Source organism: Lissotriton helveticus, chromosome 3_1, assembly GCF_964261635.1.
Source record: "Lissotriton helveticus chromosome 3_1, aLisHel1.1, whole genome shotgun sequence".
Lineage (NCBI taxonomy): Eukaryota > Metazoa > Chordata > Amphibia > Caudata > Salamandridae > Lissotriton > Lissotriton helveticus.
In genome coordinates this window covers 1,966,831,290-1,966,847,621 of record NC_136061.1, presented here as the reverse complement: position 1 = coordinate 1,966,847,621, position 16,332 = coordinate 1,966,831,290, and the positions used below count along the sequence as shown (strand labels likewise).

The window sequence follows — 16,332 nt, the reverse complement described above, 5'->3', positions numbered from 1 at the left end:
TCGTTCTGTAAGAGAATATCTGGACAAAACGAGAATACTACTCGACCAAACCCAGGAATGAATGCAAGTTGGTACTTATTCCTATATGACAAATTCAATGTGGAAAATGTTTTCACCCCATTGGATGTCGACAGCATATTACCAATGTTTGGCATGGGGTGCCGATCCACCCAAATGGCTTTTTTGAGATCCCGGAGATCCACACAAAGCCATAGATCCCCATTTACTTTCCATGCCAAAACCACAGGGGATAACACTTCAGAGTCCTTGACCTCTACAATAATCCCTTCCTTACGCAATACTTTGAGTTCATTCCACAAAGGCTCTCTCAACACCACAGGCACAGTTTGCTGCTTATGTGCTCTGGGACACACTCCATGCTTTGAAACACTTTTATGTTCAAACCCCTTTAGTAAACACAAATCTTTCTCGAAGACCTGTGTAAATTTGTCAACTCACGTCTTTTTGTCTGTTGTGTTCACACCTGGACTAGCACCTAGAATCTGATCAGAATGGTTGGGATCCAGTTTGATTAGCAGGTTCCTCTGCTGAGGCCATCCCAAAAAACAGGAATCTTCCCTTGCAATATATACTTTGGAGTTAGTTTTGATGCCCTAAATTTCCAATAACCCTTCAAAATACCCTACCAGATCAATAGGGGTGTTTCCATAAGCCACCAATTTTATGTCTGGAGTACACAACATGTGACCTGGAAACGTGCCAAGTTGCTCCTCCACAATCAACGTGTAAACTGCCCCCAGGTCAGCCTTAAGATGCACTTTTACTCCATCAATCTTAATGTTACAAAATAGGTGGTTTCTGTTGTTGGAGCTCCTGACCTCCCCCACATGTAACAGAAACGCTTTTGTGCCTTACTCCTCATCCAAATTATCCCTTATGCTTTGATTATTCATTGCCATGTTATCTCTCTTTCTACAAACTCTTGCCAAAGGTCCCTTCATTTTACATTTCCTGCACACTTGATCCACTGCAGGACAACACGTCAGTAGCAATATGACCTTTCAATCCACACTTGTAACAAACAGTGTTCTTTCCATTTGCTTGGTTATATCTTCTAGAGGAAACTGTTACATCTTTTTTCTCTCCTGACTTTTTGCATGCAATTCCATACATGTTTCCACTTTCTTGGAGTCACCTGTCACCATCTCTTTTAGTCCTTCTTTGGTGTACTCTGCCCTTTTGGCAATACCAATGGCCGTTTGTAGTGTTAACCCATCCGTATTTAAAAGGTTCTACTAAATCCTCTTGTCAGACACTTTTTGCTTGAGTTGCTCCCTTTGCATGTCATCTAGAAAACTCTTGTAATTACAAGTGGACACTAATGATTGTAGAGCTGTCATGCAACTGACTCCCTAGGTCGTTGAGTTATTTTCAAGAACTTAAACCTCTCTACTACCTCATTGCTTCTTATTCCAAAATTGTGATCCAATTACAACTCTGCTATCTTGTATGAATCCCCTTCTAAATACTCATCATTTTCTTCAGGCCATGGAGAAAGATGTTTCAATATGCGTTGTCCTTTAGTTTCCAGACAGTGCTTGAGCATAAATAATTAGCATGAAGCAGTAAAAACATCACCTCCCACTTCTTCCACATAGATATGGAAACCTTACTTCCAATTCTCCCTTGCTACAACTGGCTCTATTGGTGAGTTCAAAAGTACTGTTGGTGCAATCATTTCTTTCATGTGGAGAAAATATATGTAAGTATATATTTAATGTATATATTTATTATTTTCTTTCCTTTAATTAACCTGTTTCTCTAGAGTGAGTGTGTCTCCAGTAGGTTAATTATAAGTTTCTCTCATTTATATTTGCTGTGGTGAATTGATTCTTTAATTGTCATAAGCCATAGGCTTCAGTGTTTTTTGACTCATTGTTTGCCAGCAGCGTAGCAGAGGTTGCTGGGTTACACCCACTTCCATCGGGTTCCTTGTTTACTTTTATTAATATTCGGTGCTCGGGGCACATCAGGTGCTGCACTGCTTTGCCAAAGCGCAACTGCACCTGTTGAATTTGCGGCTGTTGCTAGGTGACGCATCTGGCAGCGACACGGCCTCAACGAGGTACTTCACCATGGAGCAAGCACGCGCAGGAGTTATGACCGTACCTGAGCTGTAGACAACCAAATTCTGCAATAAATATATCTGCACAGCTATTCCCTCTGAATAACGCTACCGCTTCAACAAATACAATCAGCAGGAATCCCCGCCACCGCAGTCGCTGAACAACTCCGACACTGCTGGCTTACTGCTAAACAGCTCCGACATCGCTGGCTCTGCCCGGATCCTCTCTTCCCTGCAGCTGCGTAGTCTACTCGTCGCCAGTGAAAAGTCGATGATAACCAAGTAAGTGAAATAAGGACATTTATTTACTTTTAGGTAATGGTGCAGTAATGCAAGGAGAGAACTGCCAGCCAGCTGTCGTCAACGGTATTCTCTGTCTGGCATTCCAGCTAGAATCCCCTAGGAATTCTACCAGGAAAGCCATTGCATGTCAGGCGAGGTGTGCACAGAGAAAGAGAAATACAACAGATAGTCAATACCTGTGGGGGTGCATTCATCTAATGTGACAAAAGAACAAATTTGGAAAGGGGAATTCGCGGATGTATTTAAATTATTACACAGAGAATTACAGTCAAGGGAGGGGTCCATGGAATAAGAGTGTGAATTGGCTAAGACGCCACGGGTGCCTAAGACAATTGACACACGACAATCGGCTTTCCTAATTTTTGCCAGCGTCTATTGCAAGAAATTTTCAGAGGGATCAGTGTCAATATTCAAATATTTGGCCACAATTTGCAGAATCACACATGGTTGTTCGGGAGTTTGCCTGGCTGGATGAATAATTCAAGGCAAGGATTGTTCTAAAACCAGACAAACCATGGTGGGAGGTAGATAAACAACTATGGGTCCAATGGATGTATCTACAAAGACCACGTCCCACATTACACAGAGCAAGTAGTTTAGCAGTAAGTATCACCTCTTTGTGGGCGACCTACCTTGGGAGGGCTGGGGGAACTGGGGCAGAGGTAAAAATTCAAATCCAGGGGTGTGCTGGAGCTTCAGCAGAGGCTTTTGCTCAAGGAACCCATGCAAATATAAGCACAAGTGTGTCAAGTGTGGCATGCAGTCTTACATGTTTCGGGGAGCAGGCACATTTCAGCAGCAGTGGAAAAGGCACGGAATCCTACTCACCTGGGAACAACGACTTTTACACCAATTAAAATTGAGATCTTAAATCCGTGGCTGTTATTGTAACCCAATAGAGAAGAAGCACTGATTTTGAAATGGGGGTTTGAGATAGGTTTTCTGCTACAATATCAAGGTCCCAGACTTAGAAGGTTTGCTGAAAATTTGAAGTCTGCTAAGCAGTACTTAATTTGAGCCGGTGGGTTTCACTGCTCGGCACCGGCATGTAATTGCCAACACCGGGACTCATGACAGCCAGCCATATGGTGGCGCTGTTTTTCAATTTTGTGATGAACACAACAACAGTCTTTAACAATTCTATACAAATTAAAATGACTAATATCTGCCACCCAAAGCAAGAAAGATAGCTTGGGTGGCAGGTATTACTATTTTTTAATGTATAAAAATTCTGATTTGTCATTTGTAACACAACGAGTGGTGCAAGCTGCTGTGGTCTCCTCACAAGGGCCCTGGCACATACTTATTTACAAATTAAGTACTGTTACTAAGAAACCCCCATAAACAGTGAGACAGAAGCTAACCAAGGAGGTCATGGAAGGGAGGATGGCAGGCCCATCTACATCATGGCCATTGCCAGACTTGATGGTTTTCCATTTGGGGGTGATCTAAGAAAAATGCAGGCGAATTCTAGTTGATTCATCATTTGTCTTGGCGTGTGGGTCATCTGGAAATGATTTTAATCTCTCGGGAGGATATAGCAGTACAATTTGCCTCACTGGACGAAGCTTTTGCCTTGGTGCCTAATGTGGGCCCTGGTGCCGTACTGGCAAAATGCTATGTAAGGTTTGCACTTCGCCTTCTCCCTGTTCACCCAAAACATTTTCTCTATTGGGCATTCAATTTGAGAACCAGTTATATGTGAATAAAGTGCTGCGCATGAGCTGTAGTATATCTTGCAAATTATTTTAAACCTTCAGGACATTCCTACAGTGGTGCTTTATGTTCAGATCAGTTGAAAAACAAAGGTCCTGAGCAAATTGAAGGATACAAACAAATGTAATATAGACCACAATAGGTACTATATAGTTATCCTGTCCAGCCGGACCAGGAATTTATTTTAATTGGAATAACACAATAAAATTTGAGTAAAAAGACATCAAATGATAGTAGGGCACAGTCCTGTACCGTACTAATGGAAACGACACAGTGATAGAGAAAAAGTACAGAAAAAGAGTTTCGCAGGCAAAAGAAAGTGAGCAACCTGGACACTTTTTAAATCAGTGTAAGTAGTGTTCTCCAGAGTAGAACATACACAAAATTATACAATGGTTACATGTATGTCCACTTAAAAAAGTCGACGTTTCGATCCATAGCTCTAATTAGAAAGGATCATCATCAGGACTAGAAACAAGATTATTTTGCCTGGTATGAACAATGCGCCTGTTTAGAGAAGGAACAGGGAAAGAGAAAGAACAATACCGTTTTGAGAAGTCAGCATTTTAAACAATTTGTACACATTTGCAATTTTCGGAACCGCAGTGAGCCTGTTGAAGGCATGTGCACAGGTGAGTCATACCGTGCATACTGCATAAATCCATCGAGTGGCAACACATTATAAGAACCATTTTGTGAGGTAAGTGACTGTCAGGATTGAACGTGTGAGTGACGTGAGTGTAGCTTGTGGTGTTCGTTGATGGCGAAAAATTGCTAGCGAAAATTAATTCAACAATTGCGTTAAAACTGCGACCGGGCGCATAAGTGCATGCAATTTCGTGGAGCTACGACCAATTGTGCACATAGTCATATAGCTGAGCCAGTGAAGGGCTGCCGGGGTCGGTGCGGGATGGTCACGAGACAGCCAATGTGACTGTGGGGCTTACCTCGAGTTGGAAGGTGCTTAGTACTGAGCGTGGCAAGCTATGCGGAAGTTTCAGTGGTTGCTTGGGTTATGGATACAGGCTGGCGCTGTGAGGGCAAAAAGGGGGGAGGACAGTGAGCTGAGGAGGGCAGATCAAGCATCGGTAGCCGACGATAATGAACCTGAGGACCTACCAGGGATTTAGGCGGTCATCAGCGTTTTACGATAATGAGGAGCGGCTTCCGTGTAAGGTTACACGTAGCTTCCGGCGTTCTTATTTGGATAGACGATACGCTGTGATGGATGAAAAAAGTATTAAAGCAGCCGGAGCAAAGGATCCATAAGGGGCGGGGAGCGGGAGGCCATGAGGAAACTTACCCAAGTACTGATCAGTGTCAGGGTCTCTGGGCAAAGGGAGCGCAGGTCCGCCGAGGTGCCCTTACTGCCCGATTAGCGAAAGAGTCACAACGCAGCCATGTTGTTATGCCCTGGGCTCGGCAGTCAGGTGATCACGAACGTAGGTCACGTGTCTATCAAGTGTGTGAGGCAGGGCCGATTTGAACATGCAATCGTGGCGGCCATCTTATAACGATGAAGGATGGATGGGAATTGGGATGTGAATGGATAATAAAGTATATTAAACCGGCGCAAGTGAAGGGCAAGCATTAGTGACATTCAGTTAAAACATATAGGAGTATACACAAGTCAAGAGCATATTTCACATTCACAATTGGTGGACAAAGCGACAGTTACTGTAATGTGCAGAAAGTTCAGTACAACCAGCGACCAATTCTAGGTCATTTGATCAAGGTGCAAAGCCCATTTGGATGGTCAAGTTCATTTGTGGATTACAGACTAAAGCAAAGTAGTCCAGTCCTCACTCCTGTTCAGCCCAGTGCGTATAGTATCAAATTGGATGATGCTCTTAAGTTTCTCGCGGTTTAGGAGCTGGGCTAGGTTGCCACCCCTTTGTGGCAATTTAACAACTTTCAGGATAGTCCATCGAATATCATCCTCTGTATGGTTCTTTTCTGAGAAATGTTCGACCAATGGTGCATTTGGAGTCCTGCATCTAATGCGACTCCTATGCTGACAAATCCGGGTCTTGGCTTTCTGAGTTGTCTGACCAACATACATTTTTGGGCAAGGGCACAGTATCGCATAAACAACATTATTAGAATTACAATTGGAAAAGGATTTCAATTCAACAGTAACATCATTGTGACTGAAATTACGTGCTTTTGTGGAGAAGTGTGGCTCAAATGGTTAGAGAGGCAGCCCCTGATACAGAGGTCTGGCCCGGGACCAGGGTTCAATACCCGCCTTGGTGGATCTTGGGCTCAATTTCCTCGGACCTGATAATTCTCGCCTCGGTGCCTATTCTAATCATGGGTCCCACTCTGCGACTCTGGGCAATAGCTTGCTTAGTCTCCACAATGGCCCCAAAAGCGCTGGGATGCCTGGTTTCACCCTGGGGGTGCCCAGGAGTGGACACTCACAGGGAAAACCAGGAAGGGTTCCTAAGCGGTATACGGACAGCGCCGGGACACTACCTCAGGGAAGTAGCTGTGCACTCTATAAATACCGGTACATTTACATTTACATTTTACACACTTGATAGACACGTGACCTACGTTCGCGATCACCTGACTGCCGAGCCTAGGGCATAACAACATGGCTGCTTTGTGACTCTTTCGCTAATCGGGCGGTAAGGGCACCTCGGCGGACCTGCGTTACCTTTGCCCAGAGACCCTGACACTGATCAGTACTTGGGTAAGTTTCCTCATGGCCTCCCGCTCCCCACCCCTTATGGATCCTTTGGTCCGGCTGCTTTAATACTTTTTTCATCCATCACAGCGTATCGTCTATCCAAATAAGAACGCCGGAAGCAACGTGTAACCTTACACGGAAGCCGCTCCTCATTATCGTAAAACGCTGATGACCGCCTAAATCCCTGGTAGGTCCTCAGGTTCATTATCGTCGGCTACCGATGCTTGATCTGCCCTCCTCAGCTCACTGTTCTCCCCCCTTTTTTGCCCTCACAGCGCCAGCCTGTATCCATAGCCCAAGCAACCGCTGAAACTTCCGCATAGCTTGCCACGCTCAGTACTAATCACCTTCCAACTCGAGGTAAGCCCCACAGTCACATTGGCTGTCTCGTGACCATCCCGCACCGACCCCGGCAGCCCTTCACAGGCCCAGCTATATGACTATGTGCACAATTGGTCGTAGCTCCACGAAATTGCATGCACTTATGCGCCCGGTCGGAGTTTTAACTCAATTGTTGAATTAATTTTCGCTAGCAATTTTTCGCCATCAACGAACACCACGAGCTATACTCACGTCACTCACACGTTCAATCCTGACAGTCACTTACCTCACAAAATGGTTCTTATAATGTGTTGCCACTCGATGGATTTATGCAGTATGCACGGTATGGCTCACCTGTGCACATGCCTTCAACAGGCTCACTGCGGTTCCAGAAATTGCAAATGTGTACACATTGTTTAAAATGCTGACTTCTCAAAACTTTATTGTTCTTTCTCTTTCCCTGTTCTTTCTCTAAACAGGCGCATTGTTCATACCAGGCAAAATAATCTTGTTTCTAGTCCTGATGATGATCCTTTCTAATTAGAGCTATGGATCGAAACGTCGACTTTTTTAAGTGGACATACATGTAACCATTGTATAATTTTGTGTATGTTCTACTCTGGAGAACACTACCTACACTGATTTAAAAAGTGTCCAGGTTGCTCACTTTCTTTTGCCTGTGAAACTCTTTTTCTGTACTTTTTCTCTATCACTGTGTCATTTCCATTAGTACGGTACAGGACTGTGGCCTACTATCATTTGATGTCTTTTTACTCAAATTTTATTGTGTTATTCCAATTAAAATAAATTCCTGGTCCGGCTGGACAGGATAACTATATAGTACCTATTGTGGTCTATATTACATTTGTTGGTATCCTTCAATTTGCTCAGGACCTTTGTTTTTCAAATGACTTATACCCTTGGTCCTCAGCTACCGTTTGGGTCCCCCTTGTTTTCTTAAAAAATTATGTTCAGATCAGCTCATGCCCTACTCACTCATTATTTGGGCAACTTTTTGTTTGTTGGTGCAAGTGATAATAATGCATGCCGAGCCTCATTGCAGAGCTGTCAGAATTTGGCAGATGAAATGGGAGTTCCTTTAGCACCAGAGAAGTATATGGACCAAGTATCTGTTCAGTCTTTTTTGGCATAGAAACGGATACCATCAGGATGGGAGCTAGGTTGCCTTGTCAGAAAGTGCAAGAAATAGTGGCGTTGCTGGAGAACACCATTAAAGCTCACACACTCCAACACGGTCAGCTTCAACAATTGCTGACTCATCCCAACTTTGCATTTAGGTGATAGCAGACAGAGCACTTTGCAGCAGACTTGGTTTTGCAATGGCAGGAGCGAAGTTGCCACATCATAGAGTTCAGATTTCAGGTGCATTGAGGGCCGATTTTGAATTCTGGCCGATGTTTATGAAAGGTTTTAGTGGTGTTATAATATGGTCAGTGGAGGATGACTTTGTATGATTTGTTCAAATCTACTCAGATGCAGCAGGATCAGAAGGTGTTGGCCTTTTCTGCTGGGAGGATTGGTGGTGTGCAGAATAGTGGCCTCTGAAATGGAAAGGGGGGGGTAGAAGCATCGCATTTTTTTTTAGTTCTTCCCTTTGCAGGTGGTGCTGGCAGTTTGTTGACATACTTTGGCAAATAAAACAGTGACTTTTCATGTGGACAATAGAACAGTGGTGGATTTGGTAAATGGCCAAAAAAGCAAAGGACAAAATGCAGTTGAAGCTACAGCAGAGCTTTATGTTAGGCTGCTTAATGTATAACTTTGTCTTTAGAGCCAAACAAGTGTCAGGGGTGAACAATCACACCACAGACACTTTGTCTCGTTCACAGTGGCTGAGATTCCGCCGTTTTGTGCCCAGAGAAGATTTGCAGAAAACTCGGGTACCAAAGGAGGTTTAGGATGTAGCAGATTGACGATTATTAAACTGGTGGAAAATTCCAGGTTTGCATGGGAAGAAGTCTTGGTAAATGGTGCAATTTGCAGGAACCAAGATGCAGAGAGGCAAGAGGACGTGGTGAGGTTCATTATGGGTAACATTGACAGAAGAGTGTCAGCCACCACAATATCAGAAAAACTAGCAGGAATATGCTTTCATGAAAAACAATTCTGGGGTATAGCAGGTGAGATGGGTAAGAGAATTTTAACAGGATGGTTTACAGAATTCAAGAGAGATCAGTTTAGGAAGAAACCAGTGTCCATGGAAAAGCTGGTGTTGTTTGTAAAAGGACTTTCAAAGTTTTGTTATTCCCCTATTGAAAGTTTATTGTTCATGTTATGCATGTCTTTGTCTTTTTGTGGGAGCTTTTAGGATTTTGGAGCTACCAGGTAGAGGTAAGGAAAGAGGAATAAGAGTTGAGAACATTGTTCCGTCTGAAAATTCAGTGAGAATTTTTCTGGTGAAGTCCAAAATGGACCAGGCTGGTAAAGGGGCACGGATATTGTTCTAGAGCAATGGGGGCCGAATGTGCCTGGTGGAAGCCTGGCAGGAGTTTATGGCAGCAAGGGGCTAAGGGTGAGCTAGTCTTTCTACATATAGATCAGTGCAGGCTGGTAGCAGCATAGGTCCTGGTGGTCATGAGGAAGATACATGTCCAAAGAGGGGAAATTCCATAATATTTTGGTACCCATTCTTTCAGGATCAGTGCGGCATAAGAGTCCACCAGGTTCATTAAGGGAGGTGAGAACATTAGGCAGATAGTCTTCGGATTGCTGCTTAAGTTACAACCGCAATTTGGATAACTTATATGCTTACTGTTTATGCGTTATTTTCTTTTATTCTACGTTGCGTGGTGGACCGACAATTTGGATTGTGGGTCATTCATTCATTAAGTGGGCAGCAAAGCAAGCAGAGAAGAGACCTTGTGAATTAAATTTGGGTTTTTGATTTGATGCGATAAACAATGAATGGTGCGGGAGGGATATTAAAAAGTAGGGTCAATTGCTGCCCTGTTTATCAGATTTGTTGTCAGAGAACCATGTCCATATATTTTGATTGGATCACTGAAATTATATCGACGACAAAAATATCGAGATACATTAATATCGAGGATAAAATATCGAGGGACAAAATATCGACTGGCTATCTTCAAACAGGTAAGTACTAAAATATCGACTCAAAAATATCGAGTTACAACAATATAGACTGTCAAAATATCGTTTTTTTTAAATGTCTTTAAATTAAGCAAAAACTAGTATAATAATACATATATTAATATAAACGTAGTTAAATTTTTTAAATAAATGTAATATTAATAAATAATTAATGTAAATTTAAAAAAAATAACAAAAATAATACATATATATATATATATATATATATATATATATATATATATATATATATATATATAAACATATTATTAAATAAACATATATAATATTTTTATCGTAGCATAGCCAAATTGGTTAAAATGTATTGTAACAACTCTAGTGAGTTCAACAGTAGCAAAAGCGTTGGATAGCGTAGGGGTAAAATTTACTATTCCCACACCAGTGGGTGCAACAGTAGGGAAAGCGTTGGATAGCGTAGGGGTAAAAATTACTATTACAACTCCAGTGGGTGCAACAGTAGGGAAAGCGCTGGATAGCGTAGGGGTAAAATTACTATTCCCACTCCAGTGGGTGCAACAGTAGGGAAAGCGCTGGATAGCGTAGGGGTTAAAATTACTATTCCCACTCCAGTGGGTGCAACAGTAGGGAAAGCGCTGGATAGCGTAGGGGTAAAAATTACTATTCCCACTCCAGTGGGTGCAACAGTAGGGAAAGTGCTGGATAGCGTAGGGGTTAAAATTACTATCCCCACTCCAGTGGGTGCAACAGTAGGGAAAGCGCTGGATAGCGTAGGGGTTAAAATTACTATTCCCACTCCAAAGAGTGCAACAGTAGGGAAAGCGTTGGATAGCGTAGGGGTAACAATTTCTATTCCCACTCCAGTGGGTGCAACAGTAGGGAAAGCGTTGGATAGCGTTGTGGTAAAAATTACTATTCCCACTCAAGTGGGTGCAACAGTAGAGAAAACGATGGATAGCGTAGGGGTTAAAATTACTATTCCCACTCCAGTGGGTGCAACAGTAGGGAAAGTGCTGGATAGCGTAGGGGTAAAAATTACTATTCCCACTCCAGTGGGTGCAACAGTAGGGAAAGTGATGGATAGCCTAGGGGTTAAAATTACTATCCCCACTCCAGTGGGTGCAACAGTAGTGAAAGCGCTGGATAGCGTAGGGGTTAAAATTACTATTCCCACTCCAGTGGGTGCAACAGTAGGGAAAGCGCTGCATAGCGTACAGGTTAAAATTACTATTCCCACTCCAGTGGGTGCAACAGTAGGGAAAGCGCTGGATAGCGTAGGGGTAAAGATTAATATTCCCACTCCAGTGGGTGCAACAGTAGGGAAAGCGTTGGATAGCGTAGGGGTTAAATTTACTATTCCCACTCCAGTGGGTGCAACAGTAGGGAAAGCGTTGAATAGCGTAGGGGTAAAAATTACTATTCCCACTCCAAAGAGTGCAACAGTAGGGAAAGCGTTGGATAGCGTAGGGGTAACAATTTCTATTCCCACACCAGTGGGTGCAACAGTAGAGAAAACGATGGATAGCATAGGGGTAAAAATTACTATTCCCACTCCAGTGAGTGCAACAGTAGAAAAAGTTAAAACGTAATAAATAAATATTATTAATAGAAATATTATTACCAATTAAATTTAATTTGCAATACCAATTACTTTTATTTACCAAATAAATTTTATTTAATGGACATTTATTAATTAATTTACAATTTTAATTAATTTACATAATTAATTAATTATTATTAAATTACTTCCCACCCTATCCCCCATAAACTCACAACGCACTACAGAAAATAAGTTACTAAATATTAATTATTTATCAATTAAATATTTATAATTATTTACCAATTATATTTTAATTAATTACCAATTAATAATTAATTAACAATTATTATTAATGTACATAATTAATTAATTATATTTAAATTACTTCCCACCCTATTCCCCTATAAACCCACAACCAGCTACAGAAAATAATTTACTAGAAAATAATGATTTATCAATTATTCAATTATAATTATTTACCAATTAATTTTTAATTATTTACCAATTAATAATTAATTAACAATTATAATTATTTTACATAATTAATTAATTATATTTAAATTACTTCCCACCTTATTCCCTATAAACCCACAACCCGCAACAGAAAATAATTTACTAAAAATTAATTATTGATCAATTAATCAATTATTATTAATTACCAATTATATTTTAATTAATTAACATTTAATATTTAATTAACAATTACAATTATATTACAGATTTAATTAATTATAATTAAATTACTTCCCACCCTATTCCCCTATAAACCCACAACCCGCTACAGATTTATATTACACAATTATTACAAATTATTAAAAACGTACCTTATTTTCGATTTTTTTTGTTGTCTATATTCTATCTAGTCGATATTATGTCTAGTCTATATTTTTGATTCGATATTTTGGCTATTAATATCGATATTACTCGATATTTTTTTAGTCTATATTATGTCTGGTCGATATTTTGTCTAGTCTATATTTTTACCTCGATATTATGTCCAGTCGATATTTTGGAATCGATATTATGTGTGTATACCATTTTGATTGTGGGCTTGGGGTTACTAAAATCAAGAAGGATTTGGATTTGATTGGTAGGTCGTGTTTGGGTACTCATGGCTTCTGGACAGCATTGGTACCAAGAAGGATCTGGTATGGGGCTTTGAAATAATCAGCAGTTGAGAAAGCAAGTATGAAGGTGAATAGAGAGATTCTGTAAGGTGAATGGAGTGGGTTGGCTAGGACACAATCATATCAAGAAATAAGATTCCAGGTTCTTTAGGCAGGATGGAGTTAATCTCTCCTTTATGGGTAATGAATTATACTTATTGGAAATCAGGGAAAGGTTAGGCATGGCATTGGCGATGAAGAGTAGGGCGATAAAAAGGCTGTTATAGTGACAGCCAATTTTGCTGTTGTTTGCAAAGGTGGAATAAAGAAGGCTGGAGTGGTGACAGCCAGTACTTGTATTGCTGACAGATATCCTGAAAGAAAGAACAGTATGGGGTGGAAGGAAACACTCTTTGTTTCTGTTGCAAAAATGGAGGAGCTCCCGACAGGCCAGAAGGATTTGGGGCCTTGCAGGGTAGTCATGGCAGAAAGAATACAGGAGAGCGATGTTGGGTCACGTGTGAAGTAAAACGAATGGAAGGAAAAGGGATCGCAAGCAATGAATGTTTTGATGATGGCTTGGGGACTGTTTACTAATGGGGGAGGTTTAGGGGTGGGGAGGACTCAGAAAATGATTGTATTAGGGAGGAGGGATTTTGATAAAATGTTTGTGAAATTTAAAAGTTCACAGTCTATGTTCCTGTCCTAATAAAGTGGCCTTTTGCTCTTACATTGGCCTGGTTATTCTGCGCTTACTTGCCCAATAATGGATTTAGTTCCTGCCGACATAAAGCAAAGAAAGAGCTCCCAAAAGGGTGGCAGTGGTTTTGATATCAAGATCAGAGCTGGAATCTCTGATTAAAGAAGTGGTGAATACAGTAATGCTGCAATCTCCTGATGAGAGACAATGTATGGATGCAGATGAAGATCTGGATAGTCATCCAAAAGTAAAATACATCCATGGGAGGCAGTTATTGGAGGTTGCAGCACATATAAGAGAAGTAACACCCCCTAGCCACATGAGGAGAATTATGATGGACAGGAAGCACGAAAGTGCTTTTAAAAGGGGATATTCAACAACACATTTCTCTCTGAGAGCCCACTTATATTCTGCATATGCCTCAAAAGCGATGATAGGACTTTCAAGGGTTATTTGATTTTTTACAGGAGAGGAAAAATCCCACTGAAGTTAAGGTGGAACTTTGAACTCAGTTTTGATGTGACACCACTTTTGACTCTTTATGAACAGCCACAATGTCAGCTTGAGCATCAGTAGCCGGCAGGATGATATTGCGGCTTAAGCTCTGGAAGGTGGAGAAATCACAGTGATCATTAATTCACCTTATCCTGTTAAACTGTGATACATTGTTTAATTCTCAACTTGATAAAAAAGTGAAGAAGTCAGCTGAAGTGAGGAAACTGTTTAATCCATTTTGAGCCCCTACAGCAATTAAATATTTTGCCTTTTCAAATACTACAGGACAAGGATTCTCCCTTTCGAGGCAGGGTGTGAGGTCAATCCCGTCAATCCTGATAATTAGCAAACATATACATCTTCACAAAAAGTATTATCCTGAATGGGTACTGCATGAAAAAAATTCAATGGGTTCTAGATATCATAAGAAATGGGTATGCCACAGAGTTTTCAGGTCGCCCTCAAGACCGTCACTTCTGCTCCACTCCGATTCCCAGAATTCCAACCAAAAGACATGCAATAATTTTGGGAGTGCAAACTTTGTTACAGAAAGGTGCCATAGTCCTGGTAGGGCATTGGTAGAGAAGATGTACCGAAAACCATGGAGAAAGTAGAAGCCAATTCTGGGCGTAAAATAGCTCAACAAATGTATCTGTTACACTTCCTTCAGGATGTTGACACTTAAGATGGTAATTCCAACATTGTCAAAGGCGGCTTACTTGCGACCTTGGATTTAGAGGACACATATTTCCATGTGCCGATAAGAGAGACCAGTTAGCAATATCTTAGATTTGTGATCCAGGAGCAGCTATTTCAGTACAGAGTGCTCCCTTTCAGACTGGCATCATCACCACATGTGTTTACAAAGGTACTGCCACAAATTGTGGCATCCCTGCAAGTACAGGGTATACACTCATTTCCATACCTTGATGACCGACTCTTCTTTTTTGCAGGTGGAGTCCGTTGTGATGGGAGTATATTTCTGCCTAGAACATGTAGTTCATCATAATGTTTCAGATGTCCAATCTTCTAATGGAGCTGAACAAAACATTAATTGGGACACCCAAAGACACCCAGAAGATGCGAATGTTCCATTTTAGAAATCAAAATTCAGTCTGTACAGAATGAAGTGTTACAAAATACTATCTTTACAGGATGTGATAGCCTGCCATTTTTTACAGATCCAGGATCTTATGTCGGAAACAACATATGTGGTTCCTTAGGCAAGTCACCTCCTTCAACCAACAACATATCACCTGTTGGATCAGGGGGCATACCGTAAATTGCAGAATTCAATACGCAGGGTGGCTAAGACCTGTTCTGATTTTGCCGCTAGGATTGGAGAAGTGAAAGCAAGAATCTCCACACTGGAGGATGAACTTGTAGTGCAAAAGGCCCTTACCTATTCCCTGGAAGCCCAGAAGACGGATACATTATGGAAACTGACCCGAGAGGCATGATATGATCTGGCTAGGCCAGACAGGAAAAGGGTGGGAAAGGGGTGTGATTTTTTTGTGAGACCTGACTATTGTCAGGCAATAGTCGGGAAAAGATGGCAGTTCCACCAATTAATTCCACGATTTCAGGAAAAAGGGGCCAAAGTCTTTTTGCTTAACTCTGCTAAGTTGAAAGTGGCCTTTAAGGGGGAGACGAAAGTTTTTCTTTCTGAAGCTTTAGCAAAATAATTTTTGCACACATTGTAGGATGGGCAGGGGGTGCATTCTGATCCGCTTATGCTTATGCTGGCTTAAAGGTAGCCTATCCTAAATCTGTTTTGGATCTATATTGGTGGAGGGGATCTCCCCCCCCTTTTTTTTCTTTTCTTGGCAGGGGGGGAGAGCTCAGAGAAGAGAGGGGTCATAGCCAGCTCTCCATCACAGAGGACCTTTATTACTATGCGACTATGCCCAATGTTTCGTTTCATTTTGTAATGTGTGGCTCTGAGTGTATCAACTACAAGGATGACAGGTAGTCTGCGTATTTGCTCACTTAATATAGGCGGTCTCAATGACAGGAGAAAGCGGGCATGTTAGCCAAACTGCCTCGTTATATGCCGATTGATCTTTTAATGCCTTCAAGAGACCCGTATACCGTGGAGTAAGCGGTGCTGGTTGAGGGATCTAGGGCTTGAGGTGCTGGCTTGTACTCAGCAGGGCACAACAATTAAGGGGGTGGCTATCTTAGCCAGGCGGGGGTGGGTTCTTGTAAACGAGTTAAAGTAGATAATCTGGGCCGCTGGGCGATTGCTGAAATTATAGTGAATAATACCCCTATGTAGAT

General features: G+C 41.6%; 1 protein-coding gene across 2 annotated transcripts in view; it reads right to left on the bottom strand.

Moving 5' to 3' along the window:
* CILP (cartilage intermediate layer protein) overlaps nucleotides 1-16,332 on the bottom strand; it is a 155,689-nt gene that overhangs the window by 41,342 nt on the left and 98,015 nt on the right. The window lies entirely within an intron of this gene.